This window comes from Felis catus, chromosome C1 (genome assembly GCF_018350175.1).
Source record: "Felis catus isolate Fca126 chromosome C1, F.catus_Fca126_mat1.0, whole genome shotgun sequence".
NCBI classification, from domain to species: domain Eukaryota; kingdom Metazoa; phylum Chordata; class Mammalia; order Carnivora; family Felidae; genus Felis; species Felis catus.
The window spans coordinates 104,401,773-104,428,070 of record NC_058375.1 but is presented as its reverse complement, the minus strand read 5'-3'; the positions used below and the strand labels follow the sequence as shown (position 1 = coordinate 104,428,070).

The 26,298-nt window shown below is 46.0% G+C and overlaps 2 long non-coding RNA genes and 3 other non-coding genes across 9 annotated transcripts; 1 reads left to right on the top strand and 4 right to left on the bottom strand.

Annotated features, from left to right (window-relative positions):
• Window positions 1-403: 403 nt before the first annotated feature.
• LOC123379045 lies at window positions 404-26,283 on the bottom strand. Of its 5 annotated transcripts, none has more exons than XR_006582995.1 (5): window positions 25,204-26,283; window positions 24,848-24,999; window positions 11,511-11,661; window positions 11,054-11,240; window positions 404-2,959 (listed from the first exon to the last, which is right to left on the bottom strand). It is a non-coding gene; the product is annotated as an uncharacterized LOC123379045 (long non-coding RNA). The 5 variants fall into 5 exon arrangements; XR_006582994.1 differs by having other exon boundaries at window positions 24,848-25,158; window positions 25,551-26,283; XR_006582997.1 differs by having other exon boundaries at window positions 404-2,792; window positions 24,848-25,158; window positions 25,551-26,283.
• TRNAE-UUC lies at window positions 14,190-14,261 on the bottom strand. Its single transcript has one exon. It is a non-coding gene; the product is annotated as a tRNA-Glu (tRNA).
• On the top strand, window positions 19,119-19,191 carry TRNAV-CAC. Its single transcript has one exon. It is a non-coding gene; the product is annotated as a tRNA-Val (tRNA).
• LOC109496870 lies at window positions 19,505-20,976 on the bottom strand. The gene is made up of 2 exons (XR_006583008.1): window positions 19,763-20,976; window positions 19,505-19,546 (listed from the first exon to the last, which is right to left on the bottom strand). It is a non-coding gene; the product is annotated as an uncharacterized LOC109496870 (long non-coding RNA).
• On the bottom strand, window positions 26,135-26,298 carry LOC111562186. Its single transcript, XR_002745228.2, has one exon. It is a non-coding gene; the product is annotated as a U1 spliceosomal RNA (small nuclear RNA).

Below are 26,298 nucleotides of genomic sequence, written 5' to 3'. Positions count from 1 at the left end.
ATTAAGTTTCTTTATAACCTGAGCCCAGTGAGGCAAATATAGAATATAACACTTCTCCAGGAACTCCTATTGTCCTAATGTTAATGCCCCTGGCATCTTAGGAGTCTTCTTGTAGCATATCAAAAGGCCTCCCTTTCGTCTTTACCTCCCCGAACTCAATAGTATATAACCAGTCTCTCTTTACAACCCCAGTGCTGCTCTTTCTTCCCAAGGGTCCTGTCCCCATGCTTTAATAAAGTCACTTTTTAAAAAAATGTTTGTTTTTGAGAGGGAGAGAGAGCACCAGTGGGGACCAGGGCAGAGAAAGAGAATCCAAAGCAGGCTCCAGGCTCTGAGCTGCCAGCACAGAGCCTGCTGTTGTTGTATCCACACGACTCCTGAAACAGAATGCTATGGGCACCAGTGACAGTCACAGCAAAGTTTATTGCAATGAGAGGCAAGGCTGACCGATCGGGACCAACACTCTTGATCAGAGTGCGGCCCCAAACAGCCAGCATATAGAGTTTTTATAGCCCCAACCACATTGTCTTAGCATATGGGAACAACATAAAGGAACAAGTTCCAGGATGTGGGTGTTTATTCTAGACATTCTGTCATTAAGGCCCCTTTGTCTTGTTAATGAATCAATCCCTTGATTCATTATTAGGGACTAAGGGGACATAATTGGATCTAATCATCATAATTTTTACTTCACCAACTCGTCTGTTGACATACTGTACTACCCAATTGATAATGCACTGGCCGATAGGTAACCCAAGAAGTAACAATAGCAGCGGCCCAGCTATGGCGGTGAGCAACAATATGAGCCAGGGGGACCAAGAGAACAAGCTTTGGTACCAATTATTCTTGGCCTGTCTGTCCTGTTCTCTAGCTCTAAGGTTATCTCTGACCAGGCTGAGAGTGTCTCGGATTACTCCAGAATTATTGGCATAAAAACAGCATGTTTCCCCGAGGGCCATGCAAAGGCCTCCCTCCTTCATAAAGAGTAAATCAAGTCCTCTTCTGTTCTGCAATATAACCTCGGCTAAAGAATCTACCTGTTGTTCTAGCCGAGAGATTGAAGTTTCCAAGTAGCCTAGGTCTAGGTCTACTTGCTTGCTCAAGGTTTTGAAATTTTGGTCTCCTACGATGAGTCCAGCAGTTCTAACAGCTGTGGATCCCGCAATTCCTAGTCCCACCAGAAGTGGAATAAGGATTGGGGCTGCCCTTTTTGTCCTGGATTGTCCTTCTAATAGAAGTAAATGTTCTCTCCCTGCCTCTCCGCTCTACAGGTATATTTGCAGGAGAATATGAACTAGGATACAAATCTCTCGGGTTCTGACTCCAAAGTACGCAGCTGCAATGCAGGGGATAATTCCTGATGAGCAAGCAAACCAGGCTCCAGTAGGGGCTCAGTATGCTATATCTTGGGCGCTATCGGTATCTGAACTACTTGGAATGTACACTTCTGCACAAGAGTTTTTGTAAGGGGAGGTCTGCCAATTATATTCTTGGGACACTATGCACCAACCCTGCCTTTGGAGGTCTCCTAGCGTTAAAATTGGTCGCGAACCCCAAGGGCACAATGACATGCTTGGATTTTGCAATTTTATGACATGTTTTTCTATGTCTTGTCCAATGCTAGCATTTGTAGCCATTCCCACATAATATGAGGGTTTAGGGTTTAAACACAGCCAACAATCTTGTACAATCTCGGTGTGAGATGAATTCAGCCAGGCATACATAGAATTTACTACATCTAACCAATGTGTCTCAGGGGAGAATGGGTTTTGGTGATGACTTGTAGTCGGTAATTCTGACTTTGTGGGGGCACCCGATTGCAGGGTAGGTTGGGAAGGGACAGTCAGAAGGAGCGGGGGGGGGATAAAATCATGTCCTTGTTTGGCCTTATTGGATTGGGTGGAGTTCTTCTCTTAACCGTCTGTATAGTAAAGGAAGTGCCCTTATCAACTCCTGAAGTGTACATCTGGAGACCCCAAGTGTGTCCGGTGTCCCAAAAGGAGGGGAAAGTACTGGAACTAGAAACCTTTTTTAAACATACTTTTTGTTGGGTTACAGGTTCCTGGGATCTCACATTGGGGTTTCGGGATTCTAAGGAGAGTAATTAGGGGGTCAAGGCCCTGTCCTGCTAGCCAGGGGGCTAGCGTCTCACAACCCCACTTGGCACAGTGGTACTGACCTTCTCCTTCACATTCATCTTTTTTACCTGCTGGGCAGCCGTACATCCCTGTTATACTGGCCAATTTTTGTTCTTGATCCCTGTGTCCACATCCATAAGTAGTCATATAGGGGTTTTCTGGGACTGGAGGAACAAAACCCATTGGCTGTTTATAATTAGTAATTAAAGTTCCCTATGATTCACCCACTAGGTCACATAAGTCAAACAAAAAACAGGGCATAGTGGAGGAGGTATTAGACGCTACTACCTTTCCCGTGACTGTGTCCCTGAGTTGCCATCAGTATGGCCAAAAAGATAGGGGGTGCAATCCCATACAGTTTCCCAAGCTTATCATTAAACAAACCCAGGCAATTATTATTATGCCCGCATTAGTCTTATCTTTAAAGGATCCTCTGGGTGCCTTTGGACCTTCCATTGCTGTTTGTTCTCTGGTTCCATATCAGCCTGGGGTGTTCCTGCCCTCACACAGTTTTCTTAACCTGAGAGTGAAGAATCCAGGTTCGGACACCGTCTATCTTCACGGCCGTGGGTGTAGTCAGGATCATGGTGTGTGGTCCTTTCCAGCGGGGCTCCAGGGTTTTAAGCTCATGCCTCTTGACCCAGACTAAGTCTCCTGGTTGAAAGGGGTGGGGAAGAACAGGAGGATGAGCGAAGGCTTCTTTTAAGTCCCCGGTTATTTCCTTTTGTACATGTTGCAGGGCCATGAATGAAGCCAGCAAGTGGTCCTGTTCCAGCTGTTCCTTTACGTCGTCTCCTAGCGTCAGTAGGATAGGTGGAGGTCTGCCAAATAAAATTTCCTAAGGGGAAAATCCCTTGACAAATGGAGTACAACATGCTCGCAAAAGGGCAAAAGGCAGAACATCAACCCAATTTTCCCCCGTCTCAAGGCACAATTTGGTTAAGTTACAATTTGTAAGGTAACTTCAGGATCCTGAACCCACTTTTGTCCCGGTATCATACTTCCCCCTTTTCTTGAAACCCACTCTAAATCTTTACGAGTGTAACTGGGCTCTGGCAGAAGCAAGGGCTCTATTAAGATCGGTAGCACCAAAGAACGTTTACTTTTTAGTTAGGGCAGCTTCTCGGGCTGCCACCTCAGCAAGGCGGTTTCTGACTGCCTCTAGGGAGTCGCCTTTTTGATGTCCTGGGCAGTGAATGATCCTGAGTCTCGCAGGCTCCCTGATGGCTGCTAGAAGGTCTAGAATTTCAGCTTTATTTTTTCAATATATGAAGTTTATTGTCAAATTGGTTTCCATACAACACCCAGTGCTCATCCCAAAAGGTGCCCTCCTCCCCACCCTCCCCTCCCTCCCACCCCCCCATCAACCCTCAGTTCTCAGTTTTTAAGAGTCTCTTATGCTTTGGCTCTCTCCCACTCTAACCTCTTTTTTTTTTTCCTTCCTCTCCTCCATGGGTTTCTGTTAAGTTTCTCAGGATCCACATAAGAGTGAAAACATATGGTATCTGTCTTTCTCTGTATGGCTTATTTCACTTAGCATCACACTTGCCAGTTCCATCCACATTGCTACAAAGGGCCATATTTCATTCTTTCTCATTGCCACGTAGTACTCCATTGTGTATATAAACCACAATTTCTTTATCCATTCATCAGTTGATGGACATTTAGGCTCTTTCCATAATTTGGCTATATACATTGCTATAAACATTGGGGTACAAGTGCCCCTATGCATCAGTACTCTTGTATCCCTTGGGTAAATTCCTAGCAGTGCTACGGCTGGGTCATAGGGTAGGTCTATTTTTAATTTTGGGGGGAACCTCTACACTGCTTTCCAGAGCGGCTGTATCAGTTTGCCTTCCCACCAACAGTGCAAGAGGGTTCCCATTTCTCCACATCCCCTCCAGCATCTATAGTCTCCTGATTTGTTCATTTTGGCCACTCTGACTGGCGTGAGGTGATACCTGAGTGTGGTTTTGATTTGTATTTCCCTGATGAGGAGCGACGTTGAGCATCTTTTCATATGCCTGTTGGCCATCTGGATGTCTTCTTTAGAGAAGTGTCTATTCATGTTTTCTGTCCATTTCTTCACTGGGTTATTTGTTTTTTTGGGTGTGGAGTTTGGTGAGCTCTTTATAGATTTTGGGTACTAGCCCTTTGTCCGATATGTCATTTGCAAATATCTTTTCCCATTCCGTTGGTTGCCTTTTAGTTTTGTTGATTGTTTCCTTTGCTGTGCAGAAGCTTTTTGTCTTCATAAGGTCCCAGTAGTTCATTTTTGCTTTTAAGTCCCTTGCCTTTGGGGATGTGTCAAGTAAGAAATTGCTACGGCTGAGGTCAGAGAGGTCTTTTCCTGCTTTCTCCTCTAGGGTTTTGATGGTTTCCTGTCTCACATTCAGGTCCTTTATCCATTTTGAGTTTATTTTTGTGAATGGTGTGAGAAAGTGGTCTAGTTTCAATCTTCTGCATGTTGCTGTCCAGTTCTCCCAGCACCATTTGTTAAAGAGACTGTCTTTTTTCCATTGGATGTTCTTTCCTGCTTTGTCAAAGATTAGTTGGCCTTATGTTTGTGGGTCTAGTTCTGGGGTTTCTATTCTATTCCATTGGTCTATGTGTCTGTTTTTGTGCCAATACCATGCTGTCTTGATGATTATAGCTTTGTAGTAGAGGCTAAAGTCTGGGATTGTGATGCCTCCTGCTTTGGTCTTCTTTTTCAAAATTACTTTGGCTATTCAAGGCCTTTGGTTCCATATGAATTTTAGGATTGTTTGTTCTAGCTTCGAGAAGAATGCTGGTGCAATTTTGATTGGGATTGCATTGAATATGTAGATAGCTTTGGATAGTATTGACATTTTGACAATATTTATTCTTCCAATCCATGAGCACGGAATGTTTTTCCATTTCTTTATATCTTCTTCAATTTCCTTCATAAGCTTTCTATACTTTTCAGCATACAGATCTTTTACATCTTTGGTTAGATTTATTCCTAGGTATTTTATGCTTCTTGGTGCAATTGTGAATGGGATCAGTTTCTTTATTTGTCTTTCTGTTGCTTCATTATTAGTCTATAAGAATGCAAGTGATTTCTGTACATTGATTTTGTATCCTGCAACTTTGCTAAATTCATGTTATCAGTTCTAGCAGACTTCTGATGGAGTCTATCGGATTTTCGATGTATAATATCATGTCATCTGAAAAAAGTGAAAGCTTGACTTCATCTTTGCCAATTTTGATGCCTTTGATTTCCTTTTGTTGTCTGATTGCTGATGCTAGAACTTCCAACACTATGTTAAACAACAGCAGTGAGAGTGGACATCCCTGTCGTGTTCCTGATCTCAGGGAAAAAGCTCTCAGTTTTTCCCCATTGAGGATGATGTTAGCTGTGGGCTTTTCATAAATGGCTTTTATGATGTTCAAGTATGTTCCTTCTATCCCAACTTTCTCGAGGGTTTTTATTAAGAAAGTTGCTGAATTTTGTCAAAGGCCTTTTCTGCATCGATTGACAGGATCATATGGTTATCTTTTCTTTTATTAATGTGATGTATCACGTTGATTGATTTGCGAATGTTGAACCAGCCCTGCATCACAGGAATGAATCCCACTTGATCATGGTGAATAATTCTTTTTATATGCTGTTGAATTCGATTTGCTAGTATCTTATTGAGAATTTTTGCATCTATATTCATCAGGGATATTGGCCTGTAGTTCTCTTTTTTTACTGGGTCTCTGTCTGGTTTAGGAATCAAAGTAATACTGGCTTCATAGAATGAGTCTGGAAGTTTCCCTCCCCTCTCTGTCTTTTGGAATAGCTTGAGAAGGATAGGTATTATCTCTGCTTTAAACGTCTGGTAGAACTCCCTTGGGAAGCCACCTGGTCCTGGACTCTTATTTGTTGGGAGAGTTTTGATGACTGGTTCAATTTCTTCGCTGGTTATGGGTCTGTTCAAGCTTTCTATTTCCTCCTGATTGAGTTTTGGAAGTGTGTGGGTATTTAGGAATTTGTCCATTTCTTCCCGGTTTTCCAGTTTGTTGGCATATAATTTTTCATAGAATTCCCTGATAATTGCTTGTATCTCTGAGGGATTGGTTGTAATAATTCCATTTTCATTCATGATTTTATCTATTTGGGTCATCTCCCTTTTCTTTTTGAGAAGCCTGGCTAGAGGTTTATCAATTTTGTTTATTTTTTCAAATAACCAACTCTTGGTTTCGTTGATCTGCTCTACAGTTTTTTTAGATTCTATATTGTTTATTTATGCTCTGATCTTTATTATTTCTCTTCTTCTGCTGGGTTTAGGCTGTCTTTGCTGTTCTGCTTCTATTTCCTTTAGGTGTGCTATTAGATTTTGTATTTGGGATTTTTCTTGTTTCTTGAGATAGGCCTGGATTGCAATGTATTTTCCTCTCAGGACTGCCTTCGCTGCGTCCCAAAGCGTTTGGATTGTTGTATTTTCATTTTCATTTGTTTCCATATATTTTTTAATTTCTTCTCTACTTGCCTGGTTGACCCATTCATTCTTTAGTAGGGTGTTCTTTAACCTCCCTGCTTTTGGAGGTTTTCCAGACTTTTTCCTGTGGTTGATTTCAAGCTTCATAGCATTGTGGTCTGAAAGTATGCATGGTATGATCTCAATTCTTGTATACTTATGAAGGGCTGTTTTGTGACCCAGTATGTGATCTATCTTGGAGAATGTTCCATGTGTACTCAAGAAGAAAGTATATTCTGTTGCTTTGGGATGCAGAGTTCTAAATGTATCTGTCAAGTCCATCTGATCCAATGTATCATTCAGGGCCCTTGTTTCTTTATTGACCGTGTGTCTAGATGATCTATCCATTGTTGTAAGTGGGGTATTAAAGTCCCCTGCAACTACTACATTCTTATCAATAAGGCTGCTTATGTTTGTGAGTAATTGTTTTATATATTTGGGGGCTCCTGTATTCGGCGCATAGACATTTATAATTATTAGCTCTTCCTGATGGATAGACCCTGTGATTATTGTATAATACCCTTCTTCGTCTCTTGTTACAGCCTTTAATTTAAAGTCTAGTTTGTCGGATATAAGTATGGCTACTCCAGCTTTCTTTTGACTTCCAGTGGCATGACAAATAGTTCTCCATCCCCTCGCTCTCAATCTGAAGGTGTCTTCAGGTCTAAAATGAGTCTCTTGTAGACAGCAAATAGATGGGTCTTGTTTTTTTTATCCATTCTGATACCCTATGTCTTTTGGTTGGCGCATTTAGTCCATTTACATTCAGTGTTATTATAGAAAGATATGGGTTTAGAGTCATTGTGATGTCCATAGGTTTCATGCTTGTAGCGATGTCTCTGGTACTTTGTCTCACAGGATCCCCGTTAGGATCTCTTGTAGGGCTGGTTTAGTGGTGACAAATTCCAGTTTTTGTTTGTTTGGGAAGACCTTTATCTCTCCTTCTATTCTAAATGACAGATTTGCTGGATAAAGGATTCTCGGCTGCATATTTTTTCTCTTCATCACATTGAAGATTTCCTGCCATTCCTTTCTGGCCTGCCAAGTTTCAGTACAGAGATCCGTCACGAGTCTTATCAGTCTCCCTTTATATGTTAGAGCATATTTAATCCCTAGCTGCTTTCAGAATTTTCTCTTTATCCTGTATTTTACCAGTTTCACTATGATACGTTGTACAGACGATTGATTCAAGTACCTTTGAAGGGAGTTCTCTGTGCCTCTTGGATTTCAATGCCTTTTTCCTTCCCCAGATCCGGGAAGTTCTCAGCTATTATTTCTTCAAGTACACCTTCAGCACCTTTCCCTCTCTCTTCCTCCTCTGGAATACCAACTATGCGTAGATTATTTCTCTTTAGTGCATCACTTAGTTCTCTAATTTTCCCCTCATACTCCTGGATTTTTTTATCTCTCTTTTTCTCAGTTTCTTCTTTTTCCATAATTTTATCTTCTAGTTCACCTATTCTCTCCTCTGCCTCTTCAATGCGAGCCATAGTTGTCTCCATTTTATTTTGCAGCTCATTGATAGCATTTCTTAGCTCCTCCTGGCTGTTCCTTAGTCCCTTGATCTCTGTAGCAATAGATTCTCTGCTGTCCTTTATACTGTTTTCAAGCCCAGTGACTAATTTTATGACTATTATCCTAAATTCACTTTCTGTTTTATTGTTTAAATCGTTTTTGATCAGTTCGTTAGCTGTCGCTATTTCCTGGAGATTCTTTTGAGGGGAATTCTTCTGTTTCGTCATTTTGGATAGTCCCTGGAGTGGTGTGGGACTTCGGGGCACTTCCCCTGTGCTGTCTTGAATAACTTACGTTGGTGGGCGGGGCGGCAGTCAGACCTGATGTCTGCCCCCACCCCACCGCTGGGGCCACAGTCAGACTGGTGTGTGCCTTTTCTTCCCCTCTCCTAGGGGCAGGATTCACTGTGGGGTGGCATGGCCCATCTGGGCTACTTGCACACTGCCAGGCTTGTGGTGCTGGGGATCTGGCGTATTAGCTGGGGTGGATCGGCAAGGTGCACAGTCGTAGGAGGGGCAGGCTCAGCTCGCTTTTCCTTCAGAGATCCGCTTTGGGAGGGGCCCTGCGGCACTGAGAGGGAGTCAGACCCGCCTCTGGAGGGATGGATCCGCAGAAGCACAGCATTGGGTGTTTGTGTGGTGCAAGGAAGTTTCCTGACAGGAACTGGTTCCCTTTGGGATTTGGGCTGGGGGATGGGCGAGGGAGATGGCGCTGGCGAGCGCCTTTGTTCCCCGCCAAGCTGAGCTCTGTCATCAGGGGCTCAACAACTCTCCCTCCCATTGTCGTTGTCCTCCAGCCCTCCCACTCTCCGAGCAGAGCTGTTAATTTATAACCTTCCAGATGTTAAGTCCCGCTTGCTGTCAGAACACACTCCATCCAGCCCCTCCGCTTTTGCAAGCCAGACTCCGGGGCTCTGCTTGGCCGGTGGGCTGCCCCTCCACCCCGGCTCCCTCCCACCAGTCCGTGTAGTGTGCACCACCTCTCCGCCCCTCCTACCCTCTTCCGTGGGCCTCTCGTCCTCGCTTGGCTCCAGAGAATCCGTTCTGCTAGTCTTCTGGTGGTTTTCTGGGTTATTTAGGCAGGTGTTGGTGGAATCTAAGTGATCAGCAGGACGCAGTGAGCCCAGCGTCCTCCTATGCTGCCATCTTCCTCTCTCAAGATTTGTGCTTTTTTGGCTGACACTCGGTACCCCAGTTTTTGTAGAAGATTTAAGAGTCCCTTGGTGGTGCTCAGGCATTCTGAACGAGAGGGGGGGCCGCCAGCAAGATATCATCAACATACTGCAACAGAGTTACCTGTGGTTTGGAGATTCGAAATGGTTCTAAATTCTGGTGCAAGGCTTCATTAAAAAGAGTAGGAGGATTTTCGAATCCCTAGAGGAGTCGCGTCCAGGTGAGCTGTCCGGCTTTTCCCTCTTCAGGATCGGTCCATTCAAATGCAAACAGTGGCGGCTTTGTGGGGTCAGTGGGATGGCAAAGAAAGGCATCTTTTAAGTCCAGAACTGTATAATACACCTGAGAAGGGGGAAGCAAACTAAGGAGAATATAAGGGTTGGGTACAGTGGGATGAATGTCCATTACCCTGGCGTTTACTGCTCTCAGGTCCTGAACTGGCCGGAAATCAGATGAGTTAGGCTTCCGGACAGGAAGAATCGGAGTGTTCCACGGCGACTTGCGTGGGATCAAAATGCCCGAGTCACACAAACTCTTGATGTGAACGGCGATTCCCCGCCTAGCCTCCCGGGACATAGGATATTGTTTCAGTCTTACTGGAAGTACGGATGCCTTAATTTCCACTATTATCGGAGCTTGATGAATCGCCAGCCCAGGTGGATTGGTCTCAGCCCATGCCTGGGGGAAGTCTGCCTGGAGGCTTTTAAGGAGGGGATCGACTGTATGGACACTTTCATTGGGCACTGGAGTGAGCAGGCCCTCTTCCCCAAGTGGCACAGTCACCATGACTGTTGTTGGGCCATCCTGGCCGACTTTAACATGCATACCCCCTTTAGTGAATCTCAAAGAAGCCGTTAGTTTATGCAGTAGGTCCCTATCTAGTAATCCAGGGTAGGGGCATTCAGGCATGATTAAGAAAGAATGCGTAACAGTCTTACAGCCCATAATGGACCACTTTTTGTTCAGTGGTCCATGTACAAGTTGGAGACCCAGTCGCTCCCTGTACCAAGGTTGCTCCTCACCCGGTGGGGCCAGGATCTTGTTTTAGAACGGAAAAGGTTGCTCCAGTATCCGCCAAGAAAGTCTTAGGCTGGCCCCCTATATTAACAGTAACCAATGGCTCAGAAGGGGCCACCGAGCTGCGGCCCTGTCAGTGGGAATCAACTTCCATGATAGATGCCTGGGGTGACCGAGTTTTGCACTGGGCTAAATTGGGCAATCTTTTTTCCAATGTCCCTCTTGCTTGCAATGCACACATTGGTTTTTTCCTAGTGGCGCTCTAACCTTTTATTTGTCTTTTTTTTTCTTGTCCAGACGGAAATTCTCTAGTACTTTTGGGTCCCCTTCCCTTGCAGGCATCCAGGACATCTGCTACCACCCTCATCATCTTTTTTGTTTGTCTTTCTTTCTGAGAGTCCCTGTTGTTAAAGACTTTTGGGGCAATTTCAACTAGTTTAGATAAATTTTTTCCTTCAACCCCATCTAATTTTTTGTAATTTCTTTCGAATGTCTGAGGCTGCCTATGAGACAAATGCCAGGTTTAATGCCCGTCTAGTTTTAGGTGCCTCAGGGTCTACAGGGGTAAAGGTACGGTACGCCTCCATGAGCCTCTCTAAGAAGGCTGAGGGGCTCTCCTCAATTCCTTGAACTACTTTAGTTACTTTAGACATGTTTGTGGGCTGGTGGGCGGCCGCTTGGAGACCTCCCGGTAGAGTCTGGCGAAATAGGGTCAATGATCACCTACCATGAGGAGTGTTTGGGTCCCAATCTTCAGGGTGTGAGGAAGGAAAGACTTCCTTGAGTAAGGCGGGATCCTCAGTGGGTTGCCTGTTTGGCCCCATCACCAATTTCCGGGCCTCGTGACGGATCTTATCCCATTCCTCAGTAGTGAAGAGAACCTGCAAGAGCTGCTGGCAGTCATCCCAAGTTGGCTGATGGGTCACAAATATAGTTTCAAGGAGAGAAGTTAATGCTTGGGGTTCTTCTGAGAATGGGGGCTTTTGAAGCTTCCAATTATAAAGGTCGCTAGTGGAAAAGGGTACATAAGTCATAAAGGGTCGGACATCACCCCGCAGGGGTGGCCCTGGGCCGAACGGGTAGGGCAGCGGGAGGGGGACGGAAGGAGGTTCCTGACCCGGTGTGAGACGGGCTCAGGGGAGTATCTCAACTTAGGCTTGCCTCCTGGTCTGAAGCATCCTGACCTGTATTCTCCGGGCGAGAACTATAGGGCAGCAGGGGGTAAGTTTCTTCTTCCTCCTCCAGTGCAGACTGTAGAGGGGACGGCCGCTTAGTCCCATCAAGACTCGGACTTTGAGATTCAAGTGGACGGCCAGTGAGCGGCAAAGCCTGTACCTTAGGGAGGCGAGAGGGAAGGAATGGTTTTAGCCAATCTGGAGGGTTTTCGATGAGGGTTCTCCATGCCTCAATATATGGGACTTCGTCTTCGTGCCTGGAATAGACAATAGCATGAACCTTATATACCAAAGTCAGGTCAAAGGACCTCTGCGGAGGCCATTCGACCTGAAAGCTGGTCCATTCTACCTCACAGAGAGTTCAAAGGACCAGCTTCTTGGCGTGGAAGCTGAAAACGGAGGCAGCTCTCCTATAGTCCTGGAAATGGGTTAGTATGAGACTCAGAGGGGTGGGGGTACTCTGATTTTGACCCATGACAAAGATAGGCAAAACTGACAAGGATGCACAGTCAACAGGAAGAAAACAATTAAGACACAAAGAGAACACAAGTTCGAGATCTCTAGGCCAGTAGGCCATGGCAGCCACCTGAAAATATGATTGTTTTTGACAAAAAAAAAAATCAACCCAAATGGGGTCCACTGGCGTCCTGGTAGGAGCCCTGACTCTGCGTCTATAGCTGGTCCGGCAGACCCTCTTGAGTCATTCAAATGGCGCACCCCAAGAATTCCTTACCTCTCCCAATCCCAAGCCTCCTCCCAGGGGTCAGCGGAGCAATCCGAGGAAAGGGCCCTGTTTCAGACCTTTAAGTTTCCTGGCCAATGCACCAAATGTTGCATCCACATGACTCTTGGAACAGAATGCTATGGGCACCAGTGACAGTCACAGCAAAGTTTATTGCAACGAGAGGCAAGGCCAACCGATCGGGACCAACACTCTTGATCAGAGTGCGGTCCCGAACAGCCAGCGTATAGTTTTTATAGCCCCAACCACATTGTCTTAGCATATGGGAACCACATAAAGGAACAAGTTCTAGGATGTGGGTGTTTATTCTAGACATTCTGTCATTAAGGCGCAATTGGTTGACCTTCTCGACCCTGCATCTGGCGCCACTTCTTCCCGTATTTCTTAATCCCTGGAGCAATCAAGTGTTACAGAAGCAGAAAAAAGTGGTTAAGCTACAGTTGAACCCTAAGCTACAATTTAACCCTTACAACGTGGGGCTTGAACTCACACACCACAGACCACGAGATCATGCCCTGAGCCAAAGTCTGACAAGTCTGACCCTTAACCAACTAAGTCACCCCGGTGCCTCCTAAAATCACCTCTTTGCACCAAAGAGGTTCTCAAGAATCCAACCACCATTCCAAAACCTCATCAGGATGATTTCTGTTTCTCTCTCTTGAGATTCATTAAATTTTTGTCATCCCATTATGCAGTTAAATCCATCCAGTGATTGTTTTTGAGAACTTTTTCCAATTTCAGAGTTTACATTTGGTCCTTCATTTACTATTTCTATTTCCTGGTAATATTTTCTAACTTTTTATTTATTAAGATTATATTTTCCTTTACAATCTTGAGATAGTTATTTATAATTGTGACTTACTATTTCTTGCCTCCTGTTTTCAACATTTGGGTGATCTCTAGGTCAGTCTCCTATGATTGTCTTTTCTTGAGTATGGGTAGAGTAGTTAACAGTGTCATTCATTAGAGTATTTGGGGTTGTATTGTGGATATCATGAATGGTACACTAGAGATTCTAGATTGTTATGTATTAGAAAAGCACTGGATTTATATAAAAGCAGGCCTGGTTCATATCAAACTGTAGATTCTCTCCCTTGCAATGGATGACAGATGAAATTTCAGTCGTCACTTTAGCTTTAGTTGAACTACTTGGAGTCTGCCTGACACACATTATGCAGGAGTCAGCCAGAAACGTGGGCAGAATTTTTTACACACAACTTAGAACTTCTCTTCAGTGGCTTCCCCCCTCCCCCCGCCCTCCCACCCCGGGATTCCACCCCACCTCTTGATTTTTCAAGTGCTATGCTTACCCAAACATTGTCCTCTGCTCCTTTAATCCAGTAAGACAGTTTGGTTTTGTGCTGGAATTTAGCTGATCCAAGTAGGGCAGACCAAGGTGTGCTCTTGGCCAAAACTTTGCAAAATGGAAAAGTCACCATGTACAGTTCTTTGTGTCTACTCGCTTTTGTTCAGTCTCCCCAGCACCTTCAGATAATCTTTTAGAAACATAATTTGTCCCCAGTTTACAGATACTATCTGCAAGAGTTACTCTGAAAAAAGTAAGCAGCCATTACCAGAAGCTTAACTCATTCTGTCAGAAATGGCAGCTTAGCATATTGGGTTTGAATCTCTGCATGGCTGTCTAAGCTTGGGCAAGCTGCTTAAATGACCTCTAAAGTCACTCCTGCCCCAAGTGTGCAAAGGAGATATGACAAAAACCAGGGTGTATAGAGGAAGATAAATTAGGGGGCACATGTAAGAGGAGCTGAGTGGGTACAGTCACACCTTTGGGAAGGGACCGGAGTAGACCACCCTCACTTTTCTTCCTTCATCATTCAACTTCAGAGACACCAGATCCTTCTGGCATTTCAGCTTTGTGGTAAGCCACCACACACCTTTGCACCCAAAGAATGGTCTTGTGTGCTGAGGCTTTTGATGAAAACACATTCCCTGACCGGGAATCGAACCCGGGCCGTGGCGGTGAAAGCGCCAAATCCTAACCACTAGACCACCAGGGAATTGGTTGCTGACCTCTTTTTCCTGCCCTCTGATGATAGCTCTATTGGAATGCTACTCTAGTTGTTTTCAGTCTCCCTATCCTTCCTTTCTTCCAGGGATGGACCTTTTAGGTCCTACCCTCCAAATTTTCCTAAAAGGCAAGCCCACAGGCTACGCATGGGGTGCCCTGTACCCCAAGTAATGGCCGCCTAGGCAGCCAGGTGACCAAGTCACAGGGAATTTGTGCCTCTAAGACTACAAGTTCAGAACTGACCTGGAGATGCGCCTTTTCCTAGAGACATTCGTGAGAGATCAGATTGCTGTGAGGGGGCTGCATGGGAGGCTCCCAAGGTGAGGAGGGGCTAAGCACTGAGACCTGGGGTCAATGACAACAGGATGGTGAGGTTTTAGGGTGTTGGGGGGGTGGTCCAGAGCTGAAGACCAAAAAAGAATTCTTGAAGACGTCTTTGGTGCAAAAAGTGATTTTATTAAAGCATGGGACAACCCGTGGGCAGAAAGAGCTGTGCTGCGTTGTGAAGAATGATTGGTTTTATACTATGGAGTTAGGGAAGGTAGAGTCAAAAGGGAGGCCTCCAGAGGGACTTTGCTGTAATAAAGAGGACTCCAGAGATACCTGATACCTGAGTCCTTGCTATTGTCCAGCTAAGGTGGTTTTTCCCTCTAGCAAAGCATTAGCATTAAGACAGTGGGGAGTTCCTGGGAAACATGTTACTCTGCTGGCCTCAAGTATCAGTCAATGGGCTGCAGGTTATAAGGAGACTTAGTTTCCTGCCATTTCCTTCTGCCTTTGTTCCCCATATCACTGTGGAGAGGCGATGTTGGGGCTCCAGGAAACTGAGTCTCTAGGTTTCTAGACATTAGGCTATTGATAAGACCGCCTTTTTCTTGTAATTTACTGAGATATTTGTAAATGGATGGAGACCCAAGTCCTGTATGACTGTGATCTCTATCAGCTGGCCATTTGTTTTCTTTCCTTTCCTTTGTCCTGGGGCAGCCAGGAGTGCCTGAGGAATGTCACACACATCCCATGGGATGTGCTAGCGTGCTAGCTTGTATTTTGCCCTCAGACTGCCTGAGGCTCCCTTGTCAGAGATCTCTTTTAAGCAAGGCCCTGATCAGAACTCGGATTGTCGCCCCCCTCCCCCCAAAACATTTTGAGACTTACATTGTTTCCATCTCAGTTGGAATCCTTTGTTTCCAGGCTTCCAATGCTCAGAGCAAAAAACCTTAAGAGAGTTCTTTTTGACTCCAATGTAGTGCTCAACCCCCACATCTAGTTAGTCAGGAATTTGTGTTTTCCACATCTAATTAATTAGTCAGGAATTAATTCATCAAGTATGGATGTTGATCTACACGTTCCTCCTCTTTCTTGATTTCTGAATAGGTCAAACAATGCTCTTGATAAAAGTGGGGAGATCGATTTAAACAAGTGATCCTTGGTTCACTCAAGGTCTTAGGTTCCAGACAGTCTCAGGATGGTTGGGTGATGTGATCTGATGCTTGGGTCGAGAGCGAACAGTCAAGAAAGAATTCTTCAGACATTTTCAGTGCAAAAAGGTGGTTTTATTAAAACATGGGGACAGGACCTATGGGCAGAAAGAGCTGCATTGAGATTGTGAGGAGTGACTGATTATATAGAGTTTTCTATCCTATGGAGATGAAGGTGACATTAGAGCTCCAGGAAATTGAGTGTGTAAGGTTCCTGGAGGTCTGGCGATTATTAACGTTGTGCTTTTCTTGTAAACCATTAAGATGATGGGGGGATAAAAACCCTGACCTTGACAGGGAAAAATTATGTTATAAGACGGCCAACTGTAAAGGGCAAACATAGCTAGCCTCCTGTAGCCCAAGAGTAAACTCTGACCTATGTAAGCTTAGAAGGACCCCAGCGTATGAGATGCTGAACCAGTGTTTGTTTTGGGCTTTCATAGAAGTGCTGCTCCTGTTCCCTAAATATTAGTTCTGCTTAAAACCACATTTGCTAAGTTACTGGGAGATAAAACTCCCTCTTAACTGCTTGTTTGAGCTTCTATAAACCTGCTTGGCGTAACCACCCTTCCCCATTCTCGGGCACCGCATTCTGTTCGAACTAGATAGAAAACTAATATTATAAACAATATGATTCAGCATTCAACTAGCTAGAGTCAACAAGTTATATTTTAAAATTCTTCAGGACTGTGTGATTGGTTCCCGCCTTATATTTTAAAGACCTACAACATTGTGTGATTGGTGCCCGCCCTTTCAAACTGCCACCCTTTGCAACCCGACTGGTCAATACAGCCTTTATAAGACATTCCCAAAGCTTGTTTGGGGCCAGACTTTTGGGACCTGTTGTATTTCCCTGTCTGGCACGGCCGCAATAAACTTGTTTTGATCCTGTTTTTGCTGTCCGGAGTTCATAAGCGATTGCGACCTACAACACCGACAGGACTGATAGGGAATTCCAGTCCCTGCCCCGAAGACTCTCTTTCTGGGATCTTCTTCCTGCCCCACTTGCCGCCTGCCAAATTGCCACCAACGCGGAAGTAGCAGGCTATAGATTGCCCTCATGCTTATGCTCGGGGCTCAGATCTTTGGAGAGACCGTCTCCCCTGAGCCCACTGATGTAAATAAATCTCCAATCCTCCAAGATCTCCTGGCTCTGTAACAAAGACAGTGACACACTAATGGAGTTTCATATCCTGCATGACTGCGATCTTTTGATCTTTAGGGGTTGACCATTGTCTTTTCTTTGTTCCTGGGCAGATATTAGTGCTTGAGGAATGGGGGTGGGGTATGTAGGGTGTCACTTTGTCTTTCCCCTCAGCTTGCCTTTTGTTATCTCATCGGTGGAGGTGATGAGGTTTTGGGTGATAGTGGGGTTTGTGGGGTCCGGAGCCGATGGCCAAGAAAGAATTCTTGAAGCCGTCTTTGATGCAACAAGGCGAATTTATTGAAGCACAGGGACAACAGCCATGGGCAGAAAGAGCTGCCCAGGGACCATGAGGCCATGAGGAGAGACTGGTTATATACTATGGGGTTGGGGGAGGTAAAGTCCAGGGGAAGTTTCCAGTGAGATTTTCATATGCTAAAGACTCACAGGATAGTGGAGGCCTGGCTATTGTCAAGCTAGGGTTGTTTTCCCTCTAGCAAAGCATTAGCATCAAGACAGCAGGGAGTTCCTAGAGAAACTTACTCTGTTGGCCTCAAGTATTTGTCAATGGGCTGCAGGGTTTAAGGAAACAGTTCTATCTGCCATTTCCTTCTGCCTTTGTTTCCCCCCATCTCTATGCAGGAGTGATGGAGACTTAGGTCCTGCAGGACTATGATCTCTATCAGCTAACCATTGGATTTCCCCCTTTCCTTTGTTCTTGGGCAGCCAGGAGTGCCCAGGAGTATCACACATGTCCTACATGGGAGGGAGGGGGGCAGATGTTTTCAGCCTGTCAGTTTGCCTTTTGCTCCCTCATCAGGGGTGGCTTGTCTTTGGCTCTGCCCCCAACTTCACCCTCTTACTGGCCTGTGTCCTGTGTGCACCTCTCCTGTAGCAGAGACAGGAGCCCCACACATTCCTGTTCAACCTGCTGGGAAGCGACAGGTTCCTTGGCAGAGTTTGGAAGGACCCGGAGAGGTGCGAGTGTGCATGGAGTGAGCTTGTGGTTTCCTCACTGACTGCAGCCATTCACACCCCTGTAGAGGAAATGGCACCCGCTCCCTCTCTTCTGTCTTGATGGGGCCCCCAAATCCCACAAAACAGAAAAATGATGAATCTTCTCTAACTGGGCGGAGAAAGAGGAAGATAGATCAAGGAGGGAAAGAAAGGGAATAATGGCATTAAATTTCCTGATCTAAAGCTACCATAAAGTCTGCCTCCTCTAGGAGCTGGCCATCCAGTCACTGATGAGAATGATATGGTCCATTCCTGTTCTGGTCTCCAGTTTGGGCCAAAGTTGAAAAAGGCCAACCACCTCGGTGGGGTGTCTAATAAAGCCATTAGATCAAATTACTCAGTAGAATTTTTGTTCTTTAACAGAGGCAAACCTGAAAACGTTTCAGACATTACTTTTCTCTGAAAACTATCCCTGCCTCTGCTGAAATTCACACTGTAACACCTGGACAGTAGGGAAACTAAAGACGCAAAAAAAAAAAAAAAAAAAAAAAAAAAAAAGTTGGGGTGTTGCAAAAGTTGAAATAAAACTACCCCTAAAAAAGAATCTAAGACCTATGAGGAGAAATCCTGTGATCACAAAATATGCACGGAGCTTCCCTGGGTCCTCCACCTTCTGGAAAATCCTGAAACTCTTGTGGTTTATATTTGGCCTGGTCGCCTGACTAAGTGTATTTACTACAGGCCAGAAAACATGATTTGGTCTATATTGGGTATTTGACATTTTCAAACAGACAAATGCCCTAAGATGTCAACCTATGTTACCGAACCTGCTAGAAGACGAAAGTGTGATTAAAATATTGAACTAAATGAGCCGGGTAGAATAAGCGACGGCGGCAGGAATCGGAAGGACCCCACTGCCAGGAGGGTCGCGGTGCGTCGCAGAGCCAAAGTGTTGGCGGAGGAAGAGCGCGCCCCCGACATCTGCCCTGGAGCCCCTCGTACTGCAGGCGGACACTGCGTTCGTTGCGGTTCCCAAGGCCAGGCTGCTGAGGGCGCCAGGGTCCCATCCTGGGGGGGGGGGGGGGAGGAGGGAGTGGGGAGGCACGGAGTCCTTTGCCAGGGCCGCTTCGGGGGCGCGGGCTCCTCGCTCACAGGGTCGTGGCTGTTTCCAGGGCCTTGGGCGGTTCAAGCCAAGTCGGCGAGCGCGATAGTTGGGGCCAAATTGCCCCTTTTGGGGGTTAGAGCCGGAGACCAGGCCGCCTGCCTCGTTTCCGTAGTGTAGTGGTTATCACGTTCGCCTCACACGCGAAAGGTCCCCGGTTCGAAACCGGGCGGAAACAGCTTCCTTTTACCACTACCCCCCCCCAACCCCCCCATCTATTGTCCTTTAAACCGCAAAAAGAACGAGGGCCGGAGTCCCACCGCCACCTGAAAGCCTTCTCAGCACTCGACCACCAGGCCTGGCCGCTGTGTGTCTGCTCCCAGTCACCTTGGAGAGCGGGCCACACCCACTTAGTCACTCCAACAAGGGCACGCAGGACGAGGCCCACTTCAGGTTACCTCTACTTCCACGCATCCGCTGACCTGCTCATCTGGCGCCTCCGTCTGCCCCACGGGCTCACAGCGACCGTGGCTCTGAAAAGCAGCACGTTCTTCCCTGGGCGGCACACTTGCGCAACAGGTGTATTTATTTGCCTGACAGAACGCAAAGAACACAAACCAGCTGCACCTGGGACCCGAGCCAAAGACGCGTAGGTGAGGAGTTTCAGGCTCCACCTAATGAGCCCATGGGGACACCAAAGGAGCCCGTCCCCGTGCCGTCATCGGGACAGCTCTGGAGCTACTTCGGAAGTCGCCAAGTAGAGGGACTCCGCCCCTCCCCTCCCGCTGAGAGCCGAGTCCGCACCTTACCCATCAGCAAACGAGGCTCAGAAAGAGAGCACGGCCTTGGCTCTGCAACACACACGGCTCCAGCTGGACTAGAGTGTGGCACAGGCCAGTCACCTTGTGGTCAAGGCCCAAGGGGTCGCTGAGGCTGGAAGAGGTGGTGAGCAGCAGGGCAAGGGCTGGGAGCCTTGTGCGGCTGCATTCAGCCCCGCGCCGCTGGGAATCGCCTCCGCTTGTGCTCTGTCCGCCTGGGAAATGTCACCTTGACTTTCAGGGTTTTCATCTGCAGGGGCCAAAGCAGGGATCCTGTGTGGGTGGATTCCCCGGGATCGGATCGGTGGGATGGGATTTGGATTTTTCACCGCTACTGCTCAGGTTCGATTCCAATCCAGGAGACTTTGTGGCGCTGTCTCCATACTTAGGATTTGCCTTTTCATCCCCCGAAGTCTGGTGTGCACCCAGGGACGCTTGCAGAAGTGGCTGTGCACTGAGCCCCTAAAATACGGGAGGTCAGGAGTCCGGGTCCTTGTAATGGCCAGGCTGGGTGAGGAGAGCTGGGATGAGAAGCCAGGCCAGCGGCTCCCTTCCATTCACCTCAGAAACCCAAGGTCTCACTTCAAGCGTTTTCCTCTAAAGAGAACCTGGGACTTGACTTTGTCCCGCCTTTCAAACAAACAAACAAACAAACAAACAAACAAACAAACTTTGAAACATACCCAAACAGTTGCCAGAATGGTCACATCCTATATCCCTCACCCAGGTGCACCAGTTAACATTTCCCCACATTTGCTTTCTCATTCTCGCTCCACATGTACAGACAGGACTTGTGCAGTCATCTCCAGATGATTGTTTGGTCCGCGGTTGCTCCTTTGCCTTGGGCAGTGTCGCGCAGAACCAGCCTCTGCAGGACCTTTCCTCCAGGGCCAGGGGAGGGCTTTGTCCTGTGGAGGAGAGCCCTCCTGTTCCTTCAGGAAGCAGACACCTGTTCCCTTCAGGCTGTAGAGAAGCTTCAGGCAGGCAGGCGGTTCTTCGGCTCTCCTGGAGAGGGCAGGCCAGGCGTGCCCTGTGCTTGTAGGAACACGTCCAGGTTGTCGTGCCCCCAGCACCGGCTGCCCTCCGGACTCCTCCTGGTGGCTTTGGTGGGCAGTGGATCTAGGGTGAGCCTGAGCTCTAGAACCCGCCACCCAGGGAGAGACCCTTCAGGGAAGTGCAGCTGCTGCCCCCTGGATCCTCCTGCCCTGCAGGGATCTTCACGGGTCCTGGCCCAACAGAAGGTGAAGAATCCTTTCCCCGTGGTGGGAGGATGAGGGGGAGCGGGTGGGAAAATCTTCAAGGGGAAGGGGAAGTCTTCAAGAGCTTTCCAGGATTGTCTGCCTTGGCACTGTCAGGTAGCTGGCTGCCCTGTGATAATGGTGCTTGGTCTCATCTCGTCCTGTCCTTGAGCTTGTCCTGGCTCCACTCTGAGTCCAAGCAGACACAGGCAACCTGATTTGTGGTGTGTATTCAGTTGAGCCCCTTCCCCAAGTGGGGTAGTGACTGAGCTTCTATTTCCAGGACCCAAGGGGGGCGTGCAAGGACGCTATTGATGGGGGTTTGTCCCCCTCACCCTTTTCTTTCTCTGCCTCCGCCCTTCCTTCCTTCTCTTTCTTTTCTTTCTTTTTTTTTAAACATCAAGAGTCCCATGCTCTACGGATTGAGCCAGCCAGGCACCCCTCCTACTTCCTTTCTTGCTGAATCTGTAACCCGGGAAAACAGACAAACAAAAAGCCCTGTTTAGATGTAGATAAATTGCTCTCCGTGCACTCAGGTACAAGGGGAAAACATCAAGTGGATAGTAAGGATGAATCTCGAATACGTTTAAACACTTTAAAGGATTTTAATAATTTACATATAATGGCATAGAACATGTTTATGTCATGTCATATTTCTAAAGAGGACTTTTTGTGTGCATCCGACTGGTTTAATAGTTGTGGCCTAAAAACTGTTTTATGTTGTCTTCCAGGTTTTCCAATAATATAGAAAATATTGGTAGATATATTCTAGTTGAAATTTTTTTTTTCAACGTTTATTTATTTTTGGGACAGAGAGAAACAGAGTGTGAACGGGGGAGAGGCAGAGAGAGAGGGAGACACAGAATTGGAAACAGGCTCCAGGCTCTGAGCCATCACCCCAGAGCCTGACGCGGGGCTCGAACTCACGGACCGTGAGATCGTGACCTGGCTGAAGTCGGACACTTAACCGACTACGCCACCCAGGCACCCCAATGTATTCTAGTTTATACAGGTCTTGGATTTATTTTCTCTTCAAATTCCTGGTGACACTTAGCCACCTAAATTTCCTATATTGGGTTTACTGGCCCAATAAGCGCACTTCAATTCCAATAGTATTTAAGGAGTTTATACAATATGAAATTATGTGTTTCAGTACATTAAAGAGATCCTATAAGATTGTAAATGGAGAGTAAGTCTTAGAAGTCTGGAACTCATAGTGACTTAATTATTCTTACAATATTTTGGGGTAAAGGTTTTTAGGTATTTTATATTTTTATAGTCCACATGCATTTCTCCATTATGTGTCGAGTCAATTTGCAATTTTAAGACCTACTGTTATCTTTACGTTCTTCCAATGATATTAAATTGAGTTAATTAATGTATCATTTTAGCCTAGACCATTTCTAATTAAGAGCAAAAGAAAAAAACACTTTTTTAAAATAAAATTCCTTTAATATTTATTCATTTTTGAGAGAGAGACACAGTGCCTGCAGGTGAGGGGCAGAGAGAAAGGGAGACACAGATCTGGAGCAGGCTCCTGGCTCTGAGCTGTCATCACAGAGCCGGACGCTGGGCTCACTCAGAACCGCAAGATCATGACCCGAATGAAGACAGACACTTAACCGACTGAGCCACCCAGGCACCCCAAGAACAAAACACTTTTAATATAATGCTGCTGCACAGCTGCACATATTTAGACATCATATAGCGTAGCCGTGGGCAAGAGGTTAGGAGGAGGTGTGGGGATCTTGAGGGGATATTGGTGATACCCTGTCCCAGGCATAGTCAACCACTGAATCCTTTCAACAGGCCCACCTCATATCACTGTCCTCATTTTCCATGTAAGAAAACTGAGATCCGGAAAGATTAAGCAACCTGTCCAGTCACTCAGCCAGTGAGTGGGATTGGAAAGCAGGAATTTGGACTGAAGACATCCTGGCTCCAGAAGATAGGCTGAGAACCACAAGGTTTATACTCCTCCTCCTTTTAAAAACCGCTAAAAATGCTGGACAAGAAATTTAAGTCTATATAAATTCTTTTGAAAAAACACCTAGGAGGAACCATGCAACACGCATCAAACTATCCGAACATCCTTATGACCCCACTGCCTCCCGCAAACCCTTCTTATGCCCACAAGTGCTCCCTCAAACTCTCCAACTTAAACACACTTCCTGCCAGAACCAGGTTTTCCCTCCCCTTCATGTTGTCCTCTCACCTACCCCACACCTCTTTCATATCTATTCTGTTCTTTCACTTCCAGGACACTCATTTTTTAAGTTTAAAACTATGAAAAGTAGGGGCGCCTGGCTGGCTTAGTCCATAGAGCATGCGACTCTTGGTCTCAGGGTCTTGAGATCAAGCCCCACCTCGGGCATCAAACAAACAAACAAACAAACAGAAGAAGATAAGCATTCATCCTTATGCCACCACCTGGAATTAACTACTTCTAACATCTTTACATATTTTTCTTCAAATCTATTTTTAAGTTGTTCTAGATTTTTTGCAAAAGCTATACATGGTAAAATTACACAAATGGTAAAATGCAAATGATGTACAAAATACGTGTATGTAAAATTTTGAAACAGCTTAAAATAAAAAATAATTTGGTATGCATTAGGTAATTACTAATGGAGTCATATTTGAGAAATCTACAGGGAGGATGTATTTACAAATATTCTTGTATAAAAAACTGAGCTCTTATGGAGCCTATTTTTATTTGAAAGTATTGAGTTTAATAGGGCATGAATTTCACGGAAGAAAAAGATACAAAACAAATATGGAGGGATTGTTCACTACATGAGTGATAGTTTTCTAAAAGAACTTTCCAAGGCTAATACTAATTAATTGCACTTCAGACACTAAAATTGGAATGATTTGTTTTTAAAACCAAACGTCTTAAGGTGTAATTTGTAAATAATACAATGGATCCATTTCAAGTTTGATGAGTTTTGACAAGTTGGGTGCACCCAGGCAACCACTACCCTGTTCAAGAGCAAAGAACATTTCTATTGCTCCAAAATGTCTTCTTGTGCCCGTTTGCAGCCGATCCCCCACACCACCTCCTGTCCCAGGCAATCAATGATCTAGTTTTGTCACTATGGCTTAGTTTTGCCTGTTCTAGACACTGACATGGATGGAACCACAGAGTATGTGTGGGAGGCCGGGCCCCGGTGCCAGGCTGAGACCGGGTCGAGCAACGGTTCCCTGTTGACTCAGCCAACCCGGTGGTTCCCCCTCCCATTCCCCCACTTTCAAGGGCATACGAAAGCCTTGTCGAGGCTGAGAAAGTTAATTCCTGAAGCCTGTGGTCTGCGGGTGTTGGCAGTAATGTTACCTCCCCTTTTTCTACCCCGAGTCAAATAGAAACAAACACGGGAACTGTGTTTTGCTAGCAATCTATCAACAAGGTCTTGTGACCCGTTCAGAAAGTTCACAAGGTACACAGAACTAAATGTTTTGGCTGGCAGTGATCATGTGAAACCTGTTTATTCTTAGAATGACCTGATCCATAAGAGTCTTATATATTATAAAAGATTGTGTACAGCAACAATAAAGCCGTCACTTGGGCCATCAGCCCATGGGACCCTCCTGTTCCCAAACTGTCTTCTCTTCTCTCTTTTTTTCTTACATTCCCCTACCCTCAGGACCCTGATCTCGGTGTTTGTTGCGCCGGTCGCAACAAGTATGTATTCTTTTTATCACTCAGCATGCTGTTTTTGAGGTTCATCTTCTACTTTCAGTGTCCTCAACACTCGAGACGCATTCCAGTGTACTTTTTTAGTCTTCTTTGGACCTGCCCTTGTTTGTATACAACCCCTTCCCCAACTCTACTCCCTACCTCCAACTCAACTCCTGCTCCGAGTCTCTCCAGTGGTCTCAGCAGCTTCTGAATGCTGTTCCTGAGGTACCCACCAGGGGAGGCTTGATGGTTCTTCCCGCCATGGCCCTGCCGTTTGCTTTTGGTCAAGTAGTTTCTATTTGCCAGGACAACTGTGGATCAGAAGTGAGCAAGTTAAGAAGACATCCTGGGAATTGGCAAAATGCGCACGACTGTCAACACTGGACCTGGTTGGTTTTCTTATAAACCGGAGTTGGATATACCACCGCAACTGCATTTTCAGACAGGGAACATCTAAAATTACTTGAGAGCTAAAAAAAAAAAAAGAAAAAAAAAAGGAAAAAAAAGTTACTTACAATTCTTGCTGCCCTCTTATTAAGGAAGCTTCCTAATTTGCCACACTACTGAAGAGTGTCAGGTGCAAACTGGAGGCTGAGAGAGAGCTAGTGTTTTCGTGTCTATAAAAGGTATCAAGAAAGAGCCTGAGAGAAGAGATGGAAGGGAAAACCAAAGGCAGAAATAGAAAAAGCTGCTTTGGGGTGGGAAGGATGAGTGGGTGGTGTCTTTGGAATTGGCAAGACAGACACCAAACAGGGAAACTAACGCTTAAAAAATGAAGTCTTAGGCAAGGTTAGGTATTTAAAGAGTAGGACGCAGCAAGGCAGCCTAGTTGCAGCCTCTCACAAGAGGAGAAAGTGGTCACCTTTGACTCCCAAGACTCTCTAGTGTAGGTTTCCGGTTGGATCACAATGCTTCCGGCCAAGATTCAGGTCTGACTGCGGTTCAGATTTGCAGGGAATATAACACGTGTAAAACTCAGAGCTGCTTCCTCGCGTAGCCTAAACATGTTACGAACGGAAACGAACCTGGACCACGGTACAGGCAGTTTCTCCCTAGCTTTTGGAAGTGTGTGCACCGTGGCCTTGGCCTACCCAGCACGAACCACCCACAAAGAGTTCCTTTAAGCCTGTACACTAAAGAAAGCACCTACGAAAGAACACGCCCGCTCATGCGAACCGCGTTCACTGCGGGGCCTTCACACATGTTATGTTCATAACAAACACACTTTTGACCTGAATATACACGCAGCAGCACAGAACCTCCATACCCAAAAACACCCATACTGTAAACCCACAAAATGAAACAAAGGCAAAACTCAAGAAGATAAAAAGCCCTTGAAGCACTGTAGCAATGCATAAAATCGGATAAAACGTAAACCAGCTTGGTTAAGCCAAAACACCACCGTGCAAAACAACACACTCTTCTGTCTTTATCACCAAGAAAAATCAGGGGAAAGCGCGAACGCAGTCCCCCACTACCACAAATTATGCAGTCGAGTTTCCCACATTTGGGGAAATCGCAGGGGTCAGCACATCCCGAGTGCAATGGATAAGCCTCGCCCTGGGAAAACCACCTTCCTGATCATGGTATCTCCCCTGCCAGGTAAGTAT